The 22,965-nt window shown below is 32.5% G+C and overlaps 1 long non-coding RNA gene across 1 annotated transcript in view; it reads right to left on the bottom strand.

Moving 5' to 3' along the window:
• LOC141572800 (uncharacterized) overlaps positions 1–22,965 on the bottom strand; it is an 81,851-nt gene that overhangs the window by 21,486 nt on the left and 37,400 nt on the right. Inside the window, exon 2 of the long non-coding RNA XR_012498295.1 lies at positions 10,795–10,912. This is a non-coding gene — a long non-coding RNA (uncharacterized LOC141572800). The remainder of the gene's footprint in view (positions 1–10,794; positions 10,913–22,965) is intronic.

The raw sequence follows: 22,965 nt of genomic DNA, 5'->3' as shown, positions 1-22,965 counted from the left end.
TAAATCATATTCCTATATGTAGGCAGAAAATAATTGAGATGTGAAATTTTAAAATATCTTGCACTATATAATAACACACAACAACCATTATCTAGAATTAGAACTAATGACAGTTATGCAAGACATCTACAATAAAAACTATAAAATTTTACTGAGAGAAGTTAAAGAAGATCTAAATAAACAAAAGGATATACCATATGTACACTACACTAAACCCAATATTATTGAGACAAAAATTGTTCTATAGATTTAATGTAATTCCAATCCAAATCCCAACAGGAACTTGTCATTGAATTTAGTAAACTCTTCCTAGAATTTATATGAGATTAATGTTCTTAGAAGGAAAGGAAGAGATGAGTTCTTTCTCACTCCACCATGACAGAACAACAGTGAGAGAAAAGGTGGTGCTGCAAGACAAGAACAAAGTCCTCTCCAAAACCCAACCAGTTTGATCTTGGATTTCCAGCCTCTAGAATGGTGAGAAACACATTGTAATCCAGTCTGTAGTATTTGTTATGGCAACCAGAGCTGACTAACAGAGGACTCATTTATTTATTCAAATGATATTTACTGAGAACCTATTATATTCCAAAGACTATTACAGACATTCAGGATACAAAAGTAAAAAAAAAAAAAGGTATATTTTCAATGTTTTGTCTTTAATGAATAAAATTCTGAGAGAGAATGCAGAGAGTTAAGTATCAAATTTTCCATACTAGTTAATACCCAGAATATCATCTTAAATATATGTACTTAAGAAATTAGGTAAAATTAGGTAATAATAGCAATATTAGGTAGAAAAGGCAATATTATTAAGATTTATATCTAGATATATATCTAGATATGTCATGTGAAGTAGCAACATATCTAGATCTAGAAATAGATTTATATCTATATCTATATATCTATATATCTACATATAGAGGGAGATTTACATATATGGCAGCCACACACAAGGCTAACTACATATAAAATAAATAATAAATCTTTTGTAAATTAGTACAAAAATTAAGTCATTGATTTTGGATTTTTACATCCCATAACAATTTTTTTTTGCCTTTTATGGCATAAAACCAAGTCTTAAATAATTTTCTTATTGGTTATATTCTGTGTTGCTATAAAAGAAGCACATAATCTAATTAAACTTACATTGTTCTATTAGCAAAATATATTCTTAAACCTTCACCAAAACTCAGTTCAATCTTTTCAATGTTTGCATGTCTGGTATAATTATCTAACGTTATAGTGTATTTAAGGAACAGGCAAACAACATTTGCCTTCTTAATTTGCCTAACATAATTTTCTTCGTGGTAGGCATATTTAGTTTCCAAACTGTACCTAAGCAAATATGTGCATTTGGTGATTATTTTAAGATAAAATATTAAAACTACTAAAATTGATTCTAATTGCTAGTTTTCATTTTAACATCTCTACTATTGTAAAACAATATGTGACTCTCCCTATTTTCTTTAGTCTTAATTTAATATGTTAATTGATATTCTTGTGAAATGGTAATAATGTTTATTTTGAAAACTTACTATATTATAGTAATAAATAATTAGGATTAGACAAAATGTCATTTGAAGTAGCAATGATTACATTGAAAGAGCAGTGTTCTTGCAATCAAAAACCACATAGTTGAATCCGAGTCCTATCCTATATTAGTAAATTCAATGTACTAGATATTTTTTTAACTGTGGAAAAAAACACATAATACATTGTTAAAAATAAGCATGATATATCAAATTTCAGGAACTTTCTCATCTTGCTTGACAAACTATACTCATTGAACAGCAACCCCTTTTTCCCCTCTTTCATCTCCCCATTCTACTTTTTGTTTCTATGAGTTTGATTACTTTAGATAATTCATATACATGGAAGTATGCTGTATTTGCATGATATTTCTAGGCTGAGTGCTGAAGGTGTAGCCTGGCTTCTCCTGACTGCTTATATTAAAATGTGGAAGAAAGACATTACTTTAAGAAGGACTTGTTAAGTGAAAAAGAAGCAGAACTTAAAGACTTGGAAAATCTTCAGCCTATCCATATTGCAAAAAAATGACACTAAGGGTATGGCCAAGTGACCATCTGATAAGAAAATCAGTATGAATCAGCCACATCCAAACAGAAATCAGAAGCTACAGTTCAAGACAATGGAAGAATGACCCCAAAGGTGATTCAAAGATCATTAGAGTTGCCACTGCAAACACAGGTCCAGTGTGAATGGGCCTGGGGGGCATGGCAGTCTTCACCTGGGTATCAAAGGACAGGGATGCTTGGCAGAGCTGCAGGAGTGGTACCACAGCCTGGGAGAGCCACAGGCCGGCAGAGAACTGCAGCAGGAGCAGGGCTCCAGCAAAGAGCAATATTAGGATTGTCCCACTGAGCCATGGGGTTGAGTTACTACCCCATTGGGCCTAGAAGACAAAGCAGTAAGTCAAAGAAAATTATTCTCAAACCTTAAGGTCTAATGGAATTTGTCCCATTAGGTTTTGAACTTATTTAATACATATCATTCCTGCATCTCCCCTTTGGAATGGGAATCTCTATCCTATGATTGTCTCAGTGTCTGACAAGCACATGACATGCTAGGTTTTACAGGTTCACAGCTAGACAGGAGTTTGCCTCAGCATGACTCAGACCTTGGGTCTCACCCATATTTGATTTAGATGATGTTTGTATAAGACTTTTAAGTTAATGCTGGAATGAGTTAAGACTTTGGAGGTTATTACAGGGATGGAATGAATGTATTTTCATGTAAAAAGGAATGAATTTGGTGGGGCCTGAGGTGGAATGTTAAACATTGAGCTTCTTCCCCCCCTCCCAAAAATTCCTGTGTTGAAACCTAATTTGCAATGGGATGGCATTTGGAGATGGGGCCATTGGGAGGCGATTAGGTCATGAAGTTGGAGCCTTCATAAATCAGTTTAGTGCTTTTATAAAAGAGACCCCAAAAGCATCCTTGTACCATGTTAGAACAGTGAGAAGATAGGTGTCTACCATCTTGTGATCAAACCCATTTGATGAGGAACTAAAATTTGTTGCTAACAGCCACAAGTCCAGCTTTCAAATGACCAAAACCTCACCAACATACTTGACTTAAACCTCATGAGAAACCCTGAGCCAAAAACCACTGAGCTAAAGTGTTTTGGGACCCTTAGAAACAGATAATAAGTGTTTTAGGCTATTAATTTTGGGTTTAAATGTTATGCAGTAACAGAAAATAAAATGGTTATTGAGAAACAAACAAAAAATTTTAATTCTTAAATGGAACTCTAGTGTAATTCTTAAGTAGCATAATTCTTAAAGTATAATTCAGCAATAGTTTAATTCTCAAATACCAGGATATTTTTATACTCCCTTATAGATAACAGTCTATGTTAGGGTTCTTAAAATTCTCTCAATCTAGTTCTAAAGAAGTTAAAAAGTTTATGTAGGACAAGGTCATTTGTCCATAGCTAATCTCCTACAAGCTTGACTTTTGATGAGAAGTGGGTCTCTTGAAAAGCCTCAGGGAAAACAGCTAAAACCCAGTGATTAATGCGATCGATTCTCAGTCATTCACTATCCTTAAACTCTAGCCCTTGATCATACCTGGGAAGAGCTGTTGTTTTACCAGAATAAATGCTGACATGGTCAATTCTGACACTGACTTGCCACATTATAAACTGAATTTATACAGCTTTGGCTTCCCTCTGACTCTGAAAGAGAGTTATTCCTTATAACTCAGCTGATAGGATACAAAGAGAACCCAGGCTTTGCCATGTTTTGCATTCTGGACTCTGATAAAGGCAAGAAGGCAAGGAGGAAAGGGAGGCCTGGTACTTCCCAAATTATGCAATTTAAAAGCTCAGTTGCCAATGGTTTGGGTCCTTTCCCGGTGTCTACATCTCAGCCTGATGAATTCTACAATGCAGAGGTACACTTCCCCTAACTATGAGTGAATAACAGGAACCAATTTGGAAAGAAGAAATATGAAATACTGTTTTTATATTTTGAACAACATATAGTATAGGACTACAATTATAGGTATAAAAAAACAAACAAGGTGATCCCTGCCTTCACCAGCCTCTGTATGAGGCAATTTCCATACTACTTCTTAAGAATAAGGAAGCCAAATAGAATTTGAGTTTGGGGAGGACAAGATGGCTAGAATATGCAGGGCAAAATAACAGAGTTGTGGAACTATACAGAGAAAAAAAAAAGAAAACTCCAGAAACTGATGTAGGGGGTATCATAAATCTTTGGCTGAGTATCAGTTTATGCATGGGTATGGTAAAAATCTACAAGTCCTAGCAAAGAAGAATTTTAGGAAAGAAAAAACATCACTGGGTAGTTGCAATCTAAAACATTCCCAAAGCACATAAATGAGAGGAAATCATTTAAATTCTCACCAGACAGAGTGGAGAGACCATGATAAATACAAGGGTATTTAAAGAGCAATCCCAGAAGCATTATAGCTTACTAATGGACCTAAACTAGTCCTGGAATAAAAAGTCCTCTATACCTGTCCCCTCTTCTCTCAGAAAGCACCAGAAAATCAGTGCCTCAAATGATATATTTAAAAAAGAAGAAGAAAAAGAAGAAGGCGGAGGAGGAAGAAAAGGAGGAGGGAGGAGGAGGAGGAGGAAGAGGAGGAGGAGGAGGAGGAGATGGGGAAGGGGAAGGGGAAGGGAAAGGGGAAGGAGAAGGGGAACAGGAAGAGGAAGAGGAAGAGGAAAAAGAAGAAGAAGAAACAATTAAAGAAACAGTGATCCAAAAATGACTTAACTGTCTTCACAGACAAAACTTAACACTTTTGGAGTAGAGAAAAGGAGTAGAGAAAAATAGGAGTAGAGAAAAATAGTAAAAAGTGTGAAATTTCTAATTGCCAGCCTCGATAAAAATTTAACAGATCTGTGAAAAAGTATGAAAATATTACCCATAACCAGGAAAAAATTGGTCAATAAAAGCATAAACAGAAATGAAAGAAATTAAAAACAGAAATAAAATTAGTAAGCAAAGGTATTATAAAAGCTAGTATAAATATGCTCAATGCCTAAGTATTTAGCTCAACATAAATATAATAAATATAGCGAAGGAAGACATAGATATAAAAAGAAATTCTAACTACAACTCTTAAATGTAAAAAATATAATATTTGATCTTTAGAGGGAGGTGATATTACTTATGAGTTTAATTTCAGGAAAGCGGGGAAATACAAAATAGTTATTATAAAAAGGGGGCATTGGGTGTGCTAGAGTGGAGAACCACTGCTCTAAGTGGTGGTCTAATCGACTGTATATTAGAGTTGCCTCTTTGCACACTTGCATGCTGACCCCTGAAGAATTTTGTTAAAAAAATGTGATTTAATGTGAAGACCTTGACAGATTAGCAAAGTATTAAGACACATACTTTGAAGTCAGAGAGATTTACAAATACATAATCTTGGGCAATCTATTTATCCTCTGGTAGCCTCCATTTTCGCAAATGTAAAATAAGATAACTTGTGAAACTCCTTCATCAGGGTTACTATTGCTTTTATTCTCCTCATCATTCGCCTCATCATATTCTAACATGAAGAGTCTCATGCTAGATTACATTAAGTGTCTCCAGAGTTCAGGTCCCCAAGAATCAGTATGCCTTCTAAAAAGGTAGTCTATTTACTTCCAGACAGTGGGACTGTTTCATTCATTCCATTTTACTCTTTACTTTGATTCCTAGTGAACATGGAGCTAAATACTCATGCTTAATTGCTGTGGCTTTTCTCAAATAGGGCTTCTTAATATAGTTTGCCCCACTCTATTCACTCCTCCATTCCCCCCCTTCCTACTAAAATTTTGCCTTTTATCCTGTGTTGTTGATAGTTGGTCTTATTGTTCTTGTGCTTCTATTGTAAGTTGTCTCAAAGCCTTTTGAAAGTAGGTGGAAAGGAAATAAAATAAGAACAAACTTAAAAATATATAAATATATGTAATATTTGGAATAAATATTTTCATGAATTAGATTAATAATGCACTGGAGACTGGAGGATAAAATATCAGTGACCTTGATAAAACAGCAAAATATATATATTTTTTAAGTGAAGAAATATAAAAGACTGAAATAAAAGGAACAGAAACACAAGATGTATGGTATAATATCAGTCAATGTAACATACAAGCAATTGGAGGGGGAAAAAAAGATGCACGAAAAAAATATTTGAGAAAACAATAGATAAAAATTTCCAGATATAATAAAGTATAAACTCATAATCCAAGAAGCTCAAAAAACTAAATATATAAAAATAAACAAACTCAACATGAGAACGAAAGAAATTAACATAGGCACATCAAAATCAAATTTCTGAAAACCAGTGATTTTTTAAAATCTTAATTGAGCACATTTCCAAAGCACATTATTTTCAGGAGAACAAAGGTAATGATGACAAAAGATTTACCAGAACCTATATAGTCTAGAAGACAATGAAACAATATCATATATACTAAGAAAACAATAAAATTTTAAAATCAACAAAGTGCATGTCCTCACAGAGATGTACACACAAAAGTTCAGAACAGCTTTATATATAATAGCCCAAAGCTAAAAATGAGACAAATATCCGTTACCGTGTCATTAGATAATATAAGTTTGGTTTATAGGATGGTATGTGGTATATGTGGTGTAATTCTATGCAAAGGCATCAATAGCACAAAAGACAAACCAATATGTTCAACAACATGGATGAATCAAAAAATATATATATACATATATTTTCTATATGTAGACTAAAATGTATTAGTCTTAAGAGTACAAACTGATTCAATTTACATGAAATCTTAGAAAAGTCAGAGTAAATCTATAGTTATAGAAAACAGATCAATGGTGATGTGGGTAGAGGGGATTTGACTGGGAAAGGGATGATAGCAATATTTTTTACTTTGATTATGATTGTTGTTACTAAAATGTGTATTTGTTAAAATTCATGAAAATAATCCAATGGTTCTTATAGGTAAATTATACCTTAATAAAATTTATTAAAATAGGCAACGAGCAACGTGGGACCTACAGATGCTTTACCAGTTGTACTTGTGGTAAGACACACCTTCAATTTATTTCACGAAAAGTAAACATTAGAGAAAAAGGCAGAAAATAACATCATTAAAAGAAAAATAAGTTTTCTGGTTTATACAGGTTAAAAGTCCTACCTCCAACAATATTTCTTACAAGTTCACTATTTTACTCTCCATTTCTGAAATGCCTAATTTTTATTCCAGTTATTCCAAGGAACAAATCCAAAGTCCATACCTTCAAATTTAATTTCTCCTGAGGATTCCCACTCTTGAACACTCTTTGCTTACTAGGTTATTAAGTCACTAAGTTAGAAAAACAATAGTGTTAATTTTTCATGAACTAACCTTATTTTTGTTCAAGTTGTTCTATATATTTCACAAAAGATTGTACTTCACCTAGAAGTTACAGTGTAATATAATGTGTAATAATAGTGGCTAATATTTATGTAGCCCTTACTCAATCCTAAGTACTGTTCTACATGTTTCAAGGCATTAATCATTTGGCAGCCAAAGTAATTAGAAGTATTATTGTCACAATGTAGTTCAGCTTCACTAGAGCACTTAGTTTTCAAAACAAAAAAATAGAAATATACAAAATTAATATTTTTTATCTTATTCTCTCTGTAGCAGAATTCTATGACTTTAAGGAAAATGTATGTTTCTATTGTTGTTGCTAAACATGTGTGACTTGATTCCGTATGATTAGATATTATTAATGTCAAAAAAGTAAATCTGTGCTCTCTTTTAATGTATAGATTTCATTAAACTTTAAAATAATGTCTAAAAGAAACAAAAGAATCCCAAAAAATTCATATACTTTCAAATAATGATTCTTTATCACAAAAATATAGTACCCTAACCTGTTCCTCTAGTATAAGTAAAAATGATTATGAAAAACATTAAAAAGTTGAAATTATTTTAAAAATCAATTTTTCAATTTTTTAGACAATATTGATTGATGTGCTCTTTTGGAAGACAGGAAAATTAATAATTTTACACTTTCTTATATCTCTCCTCCACTATTCTTATATTAAATAGAAAACATTTATCAATTTGTACATTAAGCACTGACCTCTTTTGCCTCTTAAAGTGAAAAAATTTTATAGTGATCAGTCAACCTCAAATTAAAGTAGAAAATTTAATTTCTAATTCAAAGTATAACAAATCTTAATACACATAGCACATGAGTGGTTTTACAGATGAGTACCCAATAATATGTTTGCCTCATGGTCTCAGGATATTCTTTTAATGCTTCAATTGATTCTTCATTTATTTTTCCTGCTATATGCAGTAACAGAAATGTTTCCCATTTATGTAGATTAAAACTGTTTCAGAATGAGTAAATAACTGAAGGAAATAGTTATTCAACAATTTCAGTTTATATATTCAAATTGTGTGGGTTTATCTGGATTACAAAATGATTATTTGTTCTATAAAGAGATTTGCCAGATATCTTTCAAAAGCAAATTGCCATTAAGACACTTAAAATTTGTTTTGACTCATACAATATGGCAAGTTTACATCTACAATTTAATAATCACAGTATGATTTAAATAGCACACTATAGAATACAAGCACTTTTTTCACCTCCCATGCACCTCTCAGAACGACATCATGAGGTCAATATTATTCCAATTCTTGTTTTAATATATTAGGAAAATGACACTCAAAAAATTAAATAAATTTGCCAAAGCTAAGCAATTAATTCATCCTGAAGTCTGAGCTTGTGTCATCACCAAACCGCTATGTTAATTAAAGGCCTCATTCTTAAATAAACCAATTGTTCTCTTGACCCTTGAACCAATAACTAAGAGTTCTTCAGACTACTTTTTAAATTTGAAGATTAGTTTAAATCTATGAACTGAAAAGGTAGTTTCTTATTAAACAAATGGGGAAAGTTATGTAAATTTGTAAAGCTACAAATAAGCTCTGTCAGGCTTTCCATTGATATTAAAATAGTGATAGCTGTGTATAGGTTGGTCAGGTAAGGAAAGAGTGGGAAGATGAGCGGTACATTCCCCTCAAATTAAAAATATGCTATTCTTTCATCAACAGCGTTGCATGATGCTTTATGTATTCTATACATTGGAGTTTTCACATACGTATATTACTCTGCTTGATTCTCACAATAGACTTGTGAAGTAAATAAAGCCCATATGCAATTTCACAGAAAAGGAAGCAGATAGGGTGAGAAGTTGAATGATACAACTAGAAGCAAAATAGCTATAAAATCATTTGTTGGCAGTAAAGGCAAAAAGATCCTGTTTGACAAACTGACTCTAAAACTTATTTGGGACTACAAAGTCCAAGAATAGTCCATAATTCCTAAACAACAATTTGAGTAGATGACTACACTACTTATCACATGATACACAAATATACAAGTGGACAGGTGCAACAGTATAGAGAGTTGACAGGCTAACACAAGTATGGAAATTTTATCTATGTCTATAATGGCTAACTATTGTTTATTTTATTTAAGAATTGCAAAATAATTTGAAAAGGATGGGCTACTTAATAATGGTACTGAAATAACTACTTCTACATAGAGAAAAGAAAAGTTAACCTCAAATTATAAGATATTACCTTCACATAGACTTTAAATTTAAATTGGAAGGGCAAAAATATTTTTTTTAAGAAAAGCTCTGTGATTTGAAGAATGAGGGAGATTTCTTAAACAAGATTTGATACATGCAAACCATAAGAGAAAGATTAATAGACTCAATTATGTTGAAGTTAGAGTTTATGTTAATCAAAAGACAGTATAAAAATGAAAAAATAAGGCACAGAGAGAATTTGTTTGCAACACTATTAATCCAATTCAGAATATAGAAAAGAAATCCTAAAATTTAGTTAGGAAAAAGATAAATAATTTATTCCGAAGAAAAGTGCTGAAGACATGGGCAGATATTTCATAAAATAACATATACACATGGAAATATGCTTCAGGTTCATTAGCAATCAGGGATATGCAATCTAAAAATTGCACTGAAGTATCATCATGCCAAGCGGCTAAAAGAAAAAATAAAGATACCATGAAGTTTCTTAGAGGAGCTAGAGCTTTGGAAATTCTCAACTTAGGCATCACATACATTTATGAAATCTAGTTTTCATTTACTTACTGAGATTGAAGGTATACACTCCTTAAAATCCAGAAATTATACCCATAGCTATAGGCTCAAGATACACTCTTACACATGTATATCAGGAAACATTGTAGCAGTTCTGTAATGGGAATCACCTGAAAACACCACAAATATACACAGCCAAGATAATAGATATACACGTATATTGTGTGCAATGATAATGAATGATCTTTAATTAAAGGTATCAACGTACATATGACTAGAAAAAGCCTGATATTGAACAATAAAATAACAGAAGTCTATGTATATAAGACACTTTATGTAAATATATAAAAAATATTAGACATATAGATAGTCCTCAACTTAGGATGGTCCAACTGAGATTTTTCAACTTTAGGATGGTGAGTAACTCATATACATAATAAATTACCTGAGCTATTCAACACTTTATTATAAAATAGACTTTGTGTTAGATGATTTTGCCCAAGTATAGGCTAATGTAAGTTTTCTTAGCACCTTTGAGATAGGCTATACTTAGCTTTGATGTTTAGTAAGTTAGGTGTATTAAATGCATTTTGACATGATCTTTTCAACTTATGATAGGTTTATCTGCACATAACACCATTGTAAGTTTAAAAGCATCAGTATATGGTTTAGGGATATAGTATACAGGCCTACCTCGGAAATATCGCGGGTTTGGTTCCAGACCACTGCAATAAAGCAAGTAGCACAGGTAAAGGGAGTCAGAATCTTTTTGTTGGTGGAGGGTCTTGTCTTCAGTTTCTAAAAATCACATCTGTGAAGCACAATAAAACAAAGTATACCTATATAAGAATAAAAATGACAAAATATATAAGAAAGCTTAGAAAATGAATAATACAGTACTATGATGTAGTTCCCTTTGGGGTACAGGGACAAGGCTGTGGTAGAAGACGGAACCGACTGAGCTTCTAAAGTGCTAAACATCTGTTTCTTAGAGTATATGATGAACACTTGTGTTCAATTCATTAGATCTGTATTTTACAGTGAAACTACTCTAAAGATCTCAGTTTCAATGCTGGAATTGGAGGAAAATATTGATTTTAACTTTAAATGGAGGTGATGTGGTATAGCAGAAAGAATGCACAGGTTTTGTAACTAGACATACCTAGGTTTGAAAATCCACTTGACAATTTTCAGCATTTCTAACAGCAAAGTCTCAGAAAAATAAATAGTCCCTTGGCCTTAGTTCTCCAAAATGTTATGGGAATTGAGGACTTCAGAACTGTCAGGACATAACAACTCCAAACTTGCTCACTAAGAAATGACCAAGTAATTTCATGGCTTCTAGAAGCTTAAGTCCATGTCTGTAGGATGACCCTCGCCCCTCCTTAAAATGTTTGACTGACAAATCTCAGGGCTGCCAGGAACATGTACTGTTTGTTCTGCCAAAATCTGGTGATAGTCAGATAGTCCCAGAACCCCCTCTCAGCAGTTACTTTAGAAAGCTTGAAATTAAAAATCCTTTCTCTGTCCTTAGATGTAAAACTACCACCCCAAAATCTTTTCTAAGGGACCTAAGAGCTCTTTCTTTGAAATGACACTGTTCAGGGAGACAACACTCCCTCTCTCTACCAGTCCCTCCACCAGGGGATAAGTGCCAACTTCCAGGGATGCCTTGCTTCAACTTCCACCATCGCCTTCTGTTATAAAAATAGAAGTTTATTTCTCCTCTCAATTAATATATTCAAGTGGACTTCAAACCCCTCACTGCCTCTCCCTTAGTATACCCCAGCTTCAAACAGTCTCCAGATTTCTGTTTTAAAATTAATTTCTGATCACTCTAGATTCTCTTCCCTATTGTGATATTATTGCTGAATATAACCTGTCCTTACCAACGTTAGTGTCAGCTTTGTTTATCTTTGACAGAATAAAATGATAAAGCACTTAAAACAATGCTTCACCAATAGAAGATGTTTTTCAATAGAAATTTCTCTCATTTTTTTTTTCCTCTTAAAATCTCACTTCCAAGTTTTCTTGGGAATGACTTCCTCTCAAGTCAGTAGAAAAATACAAAAATGCCTTAAGTGAAGTAAAGCACATTTAAATAGGATACTCAAAGCCCCCTAGAGCAACTGCCCAGCTACCGAGTTCTACTAAATTTAAAAGTGGAAACTCTATATAGTCAAGGAAACAGTTAAACGTATAACATTTGTTAACATAAATCTGTGATTGTTAAACTTCAAGTCATAGGTTCCTTTGAATATTTAAAAACTATGTATATGTCTTCTCAAATGTACATAAAATTGTTCACATAATTTCATTGGGCTCAAGAAATCCTTATGATCCACGATTACCATAGGAACCTTTGGTTTACATTGCTATTTTTTGAAAACCACTTTAAAACTTTAATATTTAAAAAGGAAAAGGAAAATATACAAGAATAACTTTCCTTACAAGATAAGTTGATACTGACTGCATGGAACTTTTTACTTTGAAATATTTCAAGTATGATTAATCAGGAGAAAGGGCAAATGGAATTCATTAGTCAGCCTTTACACTGTGTATCTTTTCACTTCCTTCTATAACAGTAATAACGAAGATAAATAAAAATTCATGGGAATAATTTACCATACTGCATGCTATATTAGATAATCTTGTGTGAAAGGTTGATGGAATTTAATCAGTTATTAATGAAATCAAAAGCACCTTAATAAGGTTACATTTTGATGACCTCTTTTATTGTTGACAGTTATTCAAGTATGTATTCTATAAAGGTTTGGTGTATTTGATAATGTCATTTCTAATCAACATGCAAATATATGGCATTAAGTGAAATCTGTAATTGAAGATTTTATTACAGATGAGAAAACTCACAAAGTGTCAGAAGTAGAGAAAAGAAATGTGCCGTAATTATATTGCTAACTTTCTTTAAGCAGTTTCCATCTACAAGAGTAAGTTTAAATGTCAGGAAAAATGACTAGCTATCTATACTTTGCAACTTGTTTATAGTCTTTTGAAACAATATAGTTAGTTAATGTTCTAGAAGACTACATTTGAAAACTTTTCTCCTTTTTGAGGAAAAATTAATTTTTACTTATGATTTTAAAAGTTAAGGTAGATACTCATAAATATACAAGACATGATAATCCATTCATTTATTCAATCAGTTATTAAGCATATTAGATATGTATACATATAAACTATATGTACGTAAACATATGTGTAAATGGATATGTGTACATACACACACACACACAAACACACACACATACCTGTCTATTCAGTTATTCAACAATATTGTGCCTCTCATATACCAGACCCTGCTTTAGGTACTGGGGATACAAAAATTAACAGAATACAATCCTTATATTTAGCAAGCTCACTGTCTCTTTTGGAAGACAGAAGTAGAAACAAATATTTGTGATGCATATTATAATAAAAGTAAACATCCACTTTAATAGTGAACAAATGGCACTAAATGCAGAAGAAATTCACAATGTCTAGGCATGACATAGCATAAACCTTTCAGGAAACTTGATTTGTCAAGATATGTGTGGAACATTTGGTGAAGGCCTGGATGATGGATGGCACTGGAGCTATTGCTAAAGTCATATATATCAGGCAGAGTCAATTTTACTCTATTTTATAAATAGTAAATAATAAGAAACAATAAAGAAATAAATAAAGAATAAATGACAGGATTAATGCAAAATATTAATATTATTACTTTGTGTTTTAGATGAAAAGTCATTTTATTGTATTGGGGGAAAAAAATAAAGAAATGTGAAATGACAATAGGAAAACCACTTTGAAGACTACTCCAAAAATCGAAGTTTTAGTTTAGAGGAAAGTTCTTTAAGCCAGCAGCTATATGTAGGACATATATTTTAGAAATTCTAGACATGATGGAATTGAGAAACCCATTATTTAGTAGATATATTGAATTTAACCTGAGAGAAATGAAGTGAGAAGCTGAGGAAAACCCACATAGCTTAATTGAAAAACAAAAATGTTAATAGTATCATGAACAAAACTAATAAATATCCACATAATAAAAGTTCTCAAGCTCAGGAGAAAAGATGAGAAAGTAGGAGGGACTTGTAATTTTTTTCATATTTGATTTGAGGTAATACAATGGAAATTTTCAGGAGACATTAGGAAATGCAGATTGCTGACTAGAGGTATGTAAATGGAACTTATCTTTTTAAGAATTATTATCAAAACATGGTATTTCACCTAAAATGTTGTTGAATTTTTTTATACGACTAATATTTGAGTGTGTACCATCTGTCTTGTTTTGTCTTCTGGGTCCATAAGCATACCAGGAAGTATTTCTTGTTATAAAAGATTGATAGAGTAGAAAAGATAAAGAAGTCACAAATATGTACAACCAAATGTGATATGCTATACCTAGAATTTGGGGGGGAAATCAGCAATTTTAAGTAAAAAGGAAGAAATACCTCTACTTGCCTGTGTGAAAATGGAGGAAGAAGAGTCAAGGAGGTCACACAAAGGAGATAACTAATCAACTGTGTTGTGAATGATTTAGATGGCATTCACGAGAGAAAAGGGTTTGTAGAGTATTGTTGAAGATAGAGAAAAGAAAACCATGAAGAATAGAAAAAGATATGAAAGTGCACAGTCTGAGTTGTTTATCATGTTTTATTTAATTTGTAATGAAATTATTGTAATGAATATATTAATTTAAAGAATTATAGTAATATCAAGTCAGTGTATTCATGTGTTAGATACATAGATCAGTAACTGTACAGATGGATCAATAATTATAAATCTAATCTCAAATACTTCTTCAAACTACCATTTACCTTTATTTTGTATCAGCTCCTGTTATTTGATTGCTATTTTTATAAATGATTATTTTTAACCTAAGATCTACATTTCTTCTCCATCATTAAGAAAAATGGAATTCCATATATCACATGAGCTTGAGTCTTGGGATACAAGGAGAAAGCCATTGTAAGAGCTCACGTTATGGTTATTATGGAAAGTATGTTAGTAATGAAATAATTGATTTCTTATTCTTTAGGCATTAACATGTTTTAATTAAGCAATTCGTGTACAGAGTTTGAGGCCACTTAATTATATCATGTGAAGCAACCATTAATAAGAGCATGTCAAAACATGCTCTATTATATGTATGTAACTATTAGTACTTTGGTTGTATAATGCTTTCCACAAATTATATTTATTAGCTAAATAACATAACACTTCAAAATTTCCAATGATCCTTTCCAAATGTAATTTTTTTCCGATTTTCATTTTTTGTATCCAAAGTACTTAATGCATTGATTAGCAATAGGAGGTTCAATATATAATTGTCAAGTGAATAAATAAATATGTGGATAAATAAATGAATTAATTTAATTTATGAATTAATGCTAGAAGCACAAAGATGATATTTTAACTCATCATGCCTGACATAACAGTCAGTTTTGGATTTTTCTGGGCTCTAAGGAACATAATTGTGCACACAAAAAAAGGTTATTTTTAATTTCAGAATATGGCCTCATAAAGTTATTCATCATCATATTTTCAATGAGTACCTACTCTATATCAGAATTGTAAAAAGCAGGCCAGCTCTATAGAAAATATAATCTCGTTACATATTAATTATGTATAAAACTTAGTACTTGTTTTATTTAAATAGATATAATCTGTTAAAATGTAGAATTCATATGAATTTTAGAAGCAATACTGCTGAATGAGGTATATTCATAGGCATATATATCTGGAGTCAGTTCTTATTCAATGCACATGTTCTAAACAAGTGGTATATTTCTTACCAGTTAGATGTCAAAACAGGCCCTCTGAAATATACGTCAGCCAAAAAGACAATTTTTTATTGGCTATTATAACGATTTGGTGCTGCTCATAAAGACAAACCTAAATTCTAAGTAATGTCAATTACAATAGAACAATCTTACTAAAATCATTTTTTAAAAGAGACAATTTCTTAATCCCAGCTGTTTGTAAAATTATTCTCTAGTTTTATTCATAAGCCTCTTCACAGATTCTCTGTAGAAATAAAATTACATCACTTCAGAAATAAAAGAACTTCCAGTTCTAAAAACCAGCTCTATTGCATTTGAGGTAGGAAGGCCAAGTAAATTGCCCAACTGCACTGAGTAAACTTAGGGTCTGATCTAAATCTAAAGATAGTTTTCTGACTCATACAACACAGTTTTGTGTGAATTACTATATCAATAAGGATAGAGTAGAATGTGCTGCATGAACAAACAAACCTAAATTCTCAGTGGCAATTAACAATGAAGGTGGTTTGCAAAGTTTCTGCTCAAAATGACACATGTCATTTCCAGTCACATTTAGTAGCCAAACAAGTTACATGGCAACTCCAGAGACTAACAGGGTGGGAGTTTATATTCATCTTCAAATGAGGGGCAGTAAATATTCAGAACAATAATGAAATCTATCACAAGACTTAGGAGATGACTTTCTCATGAAACAACAGATCCAATTATAAAACTAATTCAGGTACATTCTGTGTCACTAATATCACTAATTTGAAAATGGAAATAATGTATGTGCAGGGAAAGGACATTGCATTGACTGGTTTTTCTTGGAAATTTCTTAGGTTCCACATTGAATATATAAGTCATGCTAAAGGTTATAGATATCTCACGAGAAAGGGAAAAGTCCAATCATCATCTTTGCTATAGTTTACCTTCTATTTCTAGGGATTTTTATTGAATCCTATAATTGTAATTATTTCAGAGAGAGAGAGAGAGAGAACTAATCTGTAATTTTACTTGAATTTTTGAATTTATAATAGTTTTCTTTCAACAATTACAAATAAGCAGTTAGTTTTGGATAGCATTCCAAGCAGAATAGTTACCTTTTATAGAGAAAATTAATTTTAGTAGATCTTCACTCAATTGGTTATCTTACTATTGTGTTTTTATCTTATTATTCAGCAAAGATCTTGAGTTAAATAGATCCAATGATCCTATAAAATGTATCACAGCAAGTCTCAGAAAAAGAGCCACTCATAATCTAAATTAATTAATTTAAAATGATTTTCTGAACAACTTTAATTGTTCAGCACTCTAGTCTATGAGATGCCCCAAAAGTATGTCATCTCTTTTAATTTTTATTAGATATGACACCTGCAGAATTGTAGCAATTCCTATGGTTGACTGTACTTCCTGAACCAGAAGTCATTAAAGAACTAGATTGGGGTACCTCTAGTAGAATCTAGCTGAAAAAGAAAGCCTAAGATAGGTGGTTCAATAAAGGAATTTAATAATCCCAACACTTGAGGAATTAGCACAAATGGAAACAGCAAATGCTTATACAGTTGGAAGGAAGAAACAGTGGTCTTATTTGAGTCCTGGAGCAAGAATTAAGATAAAAACTGCCAGATGAGGACTGGCAACATGGTGGCTGGGCCTCCTAGCAGGTCCTATAATTACATAGACTTTCCAGAAGCACAAGGAGAGATTAATAATGGCTTCTTCAATCCTCCTACCCTATCTATTTGTGCCATATCCCATATAGGACAAATCCAATCCAGTACGGTAGTTAAGGAAACAAGTGGGCAAGGGAGACCGTGAACTAAGATACTTTCAAAATGTAGTTTGAATGAGACTTCTCCCTGAGAAATGGATAGAGCACAGGAAGAGTGGAAGTGGATCTAAAAATAAAAAGGCAAAAATGTATGGCGTACTTCAGCTTTATGGCATACAGCTTTTGATTAACTGAGGAGGCCCTTACTTTGTGGCTTTTGCACATCCTCATATTTAGACAGTAAAAAAATAGTATCATCCAAGAGAGAATGAAAAATACTCTAATACCCCCAATTGTGAGACATTTGAAGACAAACAATCATGGTCTACTATATTGTGAAATTTTAGGTCAAATCTCAGTTAAAAACACAGTTAACAGAGATCTGTAAGACTTAAAAAGAACTTGTGAAAGACAGTCATTCCCCAGACTATTCACTTACTGTCCTGACAAATTACCATAAAGTTTACCCTTATAATAGTTTTTTATTGTCATAAAGCACAAGGTCTCCAGACACATCAGTAACCATAGGAACATGGTGATACAATTGTAATGGATAATTGTCCAGATCTACTCCTAATGTTTGAAGGGCCCAAAGCAAGAGAACAGATGGTGAACACATACCATATGTTAATTCTTAAAATTATAAATCAAATAAGAAAGTTTTAAATAAAATTTATATTTTCTTTCCTTATATAAAAATATATCTTAGTAATAATCACAAAAAGTGAATCAAAATTAGTAATACATCAAAGATGATTAGTTTTGTTTTTGCACATGCGTAGCCAGCATAGCCGAGATCAGAAACAAAATAAATATGTATAAAATACACGGTATATAATTGTACCATAAAATTAGTCTGTGCCTTCATTTCAACAGAACCACTAATTATGTCATTATGTACATTATTTTGAAATAATGAGTGTGGTATTTACAATAATGATTTAAAACATTAAAAATGAAATGCAATTGCTTTTAGTGTACAAATCTTACTTATTCCCTATAGAAATCTAACCTAGACTTCATTTTTACCACCTATATAAATTTTGCCTGAACACCTCACTAAGGTAATCTCTCCGTACTTTGAGATTCTCTAACTGGACAAATCGAGCAGTTACTTGTGAACTGGACTGTAAAACAACCTGTATTATTACCTGAAACTTTTATTTAAATTTTAAATATTTTTTGCATATCTGTATTTTCCAACAATTGTGTTGTTTTCCCACATTGATATTTGTTTTTACTCTTAGCTTGAAGCTAAGGATTTTGCTCTTTGGGTACCTAGGGCATCCCAAGTCAGCTTTATATATACAAGGGCAGTCAGTTAAGATTGCTTGAGAACATCTGCCATTGATCAAAGCTGAACACAGCATCACCTAGGTCTACTGATTCCTGTCAGGCTTCCATACATATGCATAAGCAATGCCATCATGGTCTGCCTGCTTCTAGTACTCGGTGCAAAACCATCTACAGCCTGAAGATGCCCCATCTGACTTGTGACTTAACCTAATTAGTAGATACATAAAGTGTGTTTGCACAGGTATTGCACCTCACTTCATCATAGGTATAATTGCACATTGTTTTAGTATCAGCAACATTTATGGAAGACTAGAATAATACTAATAAGTAATAGCCTTCATGTGATTACCTACTCTGTGTCAGACATATTATAGATGTTAGTGAGTGCACAGGCCGTAGATTTAGATTGCCTGGGTGCAAATCCAAGCACTTTGTGAATTTAGGCATATTACTTTAAATTTTTAATTGTCAGTGTCCTCATCTACAAAATGGTATAAAGGTAGTAATAATAACAGTTATCTTAGATTGGCTGTGAATATAAAATAAGCTCATTCACTGAAGTACTTTAATGTGTGGAAGAAGGTAAGCACAGACTTGTATTTTGTGTATATATGTTTATAACTACATATGTGGACTTGCATGTTGGTAAATAACTTAAATACACATGAAAATGGTGATATCATTGAAACATTTTTTTTTTTTTAAACCGTGTTTCACAAACTGGAATCGTTGGAATTCAACTTACGTATGGCTCCACAGCCAAGCTCAGCCTTACATACTCGTATCTATGCATATAGCAATTGTGTATATTAATTGTATTAATCTAGAGTTAACACAGCCTAAATTTTATTATTTTCAGATTAAAAGAAAAAGTGACCAAAAAATGAGTTAGTGTGACCATTATGGGATCTATTTAAGTTAGTGACAGCTGATTTTGTTAAAAATGAATCAGTGTAGTACGTTGGTATTAGAAGCAATTTAAAGTTCTCATTCAGTTTGGTGAACAATTGCTTTATCATTTTTGGGGGTTTTTTTTTTGTTTTTTTTCTGAACTTTGAGAACAAAGGTTAATAGTTGTGACTCTTTCAAATAATATAATTAGAGTCCTTAAATAGGTACGATGCTGGCTCAGAAACTGGAAAAAGCTCCATGGTATGAATTTAAGTATTGAAATTATGTACCTATAATACGGTCCTTGTAACAAAATTAGCCAATGTGAAATCCAGCTGGGCGGTAACCATGCACACAGCCTCCTGTACACTGCATCATTATATTCATATTATAAAACTATATCCCCTTGCTGACATTATAATCCCTCATTCTTCAATCTCAAGCATTTGACTAAACTGTTCATTTTCAAAACAATACCAATTGAAGACCTATGATCTTGTGGCATTTAATTTCCAGACACTGATTCAAGTTGTTTCTTTAATGAACTTAACAGAGGCCTACCTTCTTATACTGAAAGGAAGCATAGTGGCAACCTGGTTCAAGTCCTCATTTTATAAAGTGAGAAAATGAGAGATTTGAAATGGAAGCTAATTGCCTGAGATCACAGGTACAGGCATACTTCAATCAGAGACTATGACAAGAGTCCCTTTGCTCAAACGACATCAACTCTGCCTGGCTGCATTCCCAAAGACACAAGAAAAGCAAATAAGCATAGTTATATTTATACTAAAACCATGTGGGCATTTACTTTCACTCAGCATAGTGCAAAAGTAAAAAGTCCTTTTTTAAGAGAATAAGAACCGTGTCCATGTACACAATGAATGAAAAGATTGGGCTAGTCACTTTCCTTGTGAGATCTGTGAGGAGAGAATCTCAACTCATCATCTTTCTGCTCAGTATTTCATAGTACCTTGCATACGGTAAGTATGCAAAAAATGCTTGTTGAATGAAATTGCCTAAATTTGAATTGCTAGGGTACTTACCGGTTGTCAGATTCAGGATTTTGTCATATTTTCTGACAGCTGTGCAGGTTTTCTCACCCTTTGACAGATGTCTTTCCTATCTACTGAACTTACTTCTGAGCCAATGAAAAATGAAATGGACCCAAAAGCACTAGAAGAAAAATTCTACCAAACTCAAATAAACCGGGATATACAGTATGCTAATAATTCTGATCTTGGGTTCACCATGTAAAAGGTTCCCACCAAATCAAATTAAAGATTTCCAATATACCAATATGTATTACAACTAGAATAGTGGACCAAATACTATCAAACACTGTACTAAATTATTCAGGAATTACTTCTGAAATACTTGTATCTGATTTTCCTAAGGGGGACTGTATACCATTTCCTAAAGAAGGGTTCCAAATTTTTGTTAATCTCAGGAAGAGTGCATAGCAGCTAAGGTAAATACTCAAAAGTACAGGAAGTACATTTTCCATGGTTCTTAAAAAATTTTTTATTAAATTATTGGAAACTTCATAATTAAGAAGTTTGAGGATTTTTAATGAAAATACTCCATGTACTGAATTCTCTTTGTCAAATATATTCTGAAGCATATTTATGTAATACAAGTTGCTTTACACATAATTAATGAATAAAAATATATCAGTATTAAGCAGACATCAGATTGGTTCACTTCTGATATTATTGAGAGTCCGTATGAATACCAACACAGCTGAGCATTGAATGAAGCAATACAATCTTGCACTCAATGACAATTCATCCCACATTTTTCATCTTTGCAATATTTCGCCATGTGCTCAGTCTTGGAAATATTTATTGGCCTGTTCTGTTCTCCATGCTCTTTGTGACCTCTCTTACCTTCATGCCTCAAATCCACTTTTTACTCACTCTATCAAGCTAATTTTAGCATTTATTTTTAAAGTGCATTCTTTACAATGGCCTATTGTATGTGTATGAATTTAATATTTTTCAATGTTTTAGAAGCAAAACTTAATCACCAGACCTTTACAAACCCATACAATTTTGTTTTCTGTTAGTGCTTTGATTACAAATCCACATTGATGTTGAGTGGCCTACCCAAACCTCATTCCCCCATTAACTCTATTTTTCTTTTTTATAATTCATGGTTGTACAGAATGCAATGTTTTGTAGAAATTTATTTATTCTGCTATCACCCAATACTGGGCCACAATCTAGGGAGCTAAGATAATTAAGACAATATCAGAATCTTAAAGGAGTTTAGAGTTCAATAAAACACTTAGACATTGCAATTATAGATCTGTAGATAAGGTATTATGAGAACCCAGAAAAGGGAAAAGCTACGTAGTCTATCTTAGAAGCAGGATTTGCCACAAAGTTTTCAGGAGGTGTTGCCACCTGGTTGAGTCAGATGGGTAGGTGAGAATGGAGTAGAGAATAGGAAAAACTATTCCAAGCATGCTCACAACCACCAAAAAAATAAGCCAGCATGGTTTAGCATGAGGAGGATTTTTTAAGTCTTAGGATGCTAGAAATTCAACGCTAGAAACATAGTTATGAATTTATCATATATTTTTGGTCTGAATTATTCTGTAGGCTATGCAAAAATTATACTGTCAAGATTAATGAATGACATTGAAGGGTTGGCAGTAGCAAGAAGAAAGAGCAAAACAGTAATAGCTAATGGAAAAACAAACTTACCATGAGAGAAAATACACCCTATTGTCAAAAAACTGCTCTCACCAAAGTGAATTTTATAATAAAGCATTCAGGTTTTTATGTTGACAACATCTACTTTACAGAAAAGAAGGGGAAAAAAATGCTAGAAACCAAAACTAATCCAAGAGTTCACAGCCTACAGAGCATAATTCACAAAAGAAATATTAGCATAAAACTTGGAGCCAGCAGAGTGAAGTGCTTTCCACACATACAGTTTTTCAAACATTACAGAGAGAACTAACAGGCTGACATTTGCATTTTCTCCCTGAGTATAAAAAATAGTGGATTAATCTGCAGTGAACATATTCAGAATTTCATTACAAAGAAAGGCCAAACCATGAAGTTGACTTCTAAAACCAGAGGTGCAAATATGCAGTGAAAAGACCTGTGACATCGAGGTGTGTGTTTA

The sequence above is a fragment of the Rhinolophus sinicus genome, linkage group LG07 (genome assembly GCF_036562045.2).
Source record: "Rhinolophus sinicus isolate RSC01 linkage group LG07, ASM3656204v1, whole genome shotgun sequence".
NCBI classification, from domain to species: Eukaryota; Metazoa; Chordata; class Mammalia; order Chiroptera; family Rhinolophidae; genus Rhinolophus; species Rhinolophus sinicus.
Note: the sequence above shows the minus strand (reverse complement) of the source record. Positions and strands in the feature narration are given on the sequence as shown.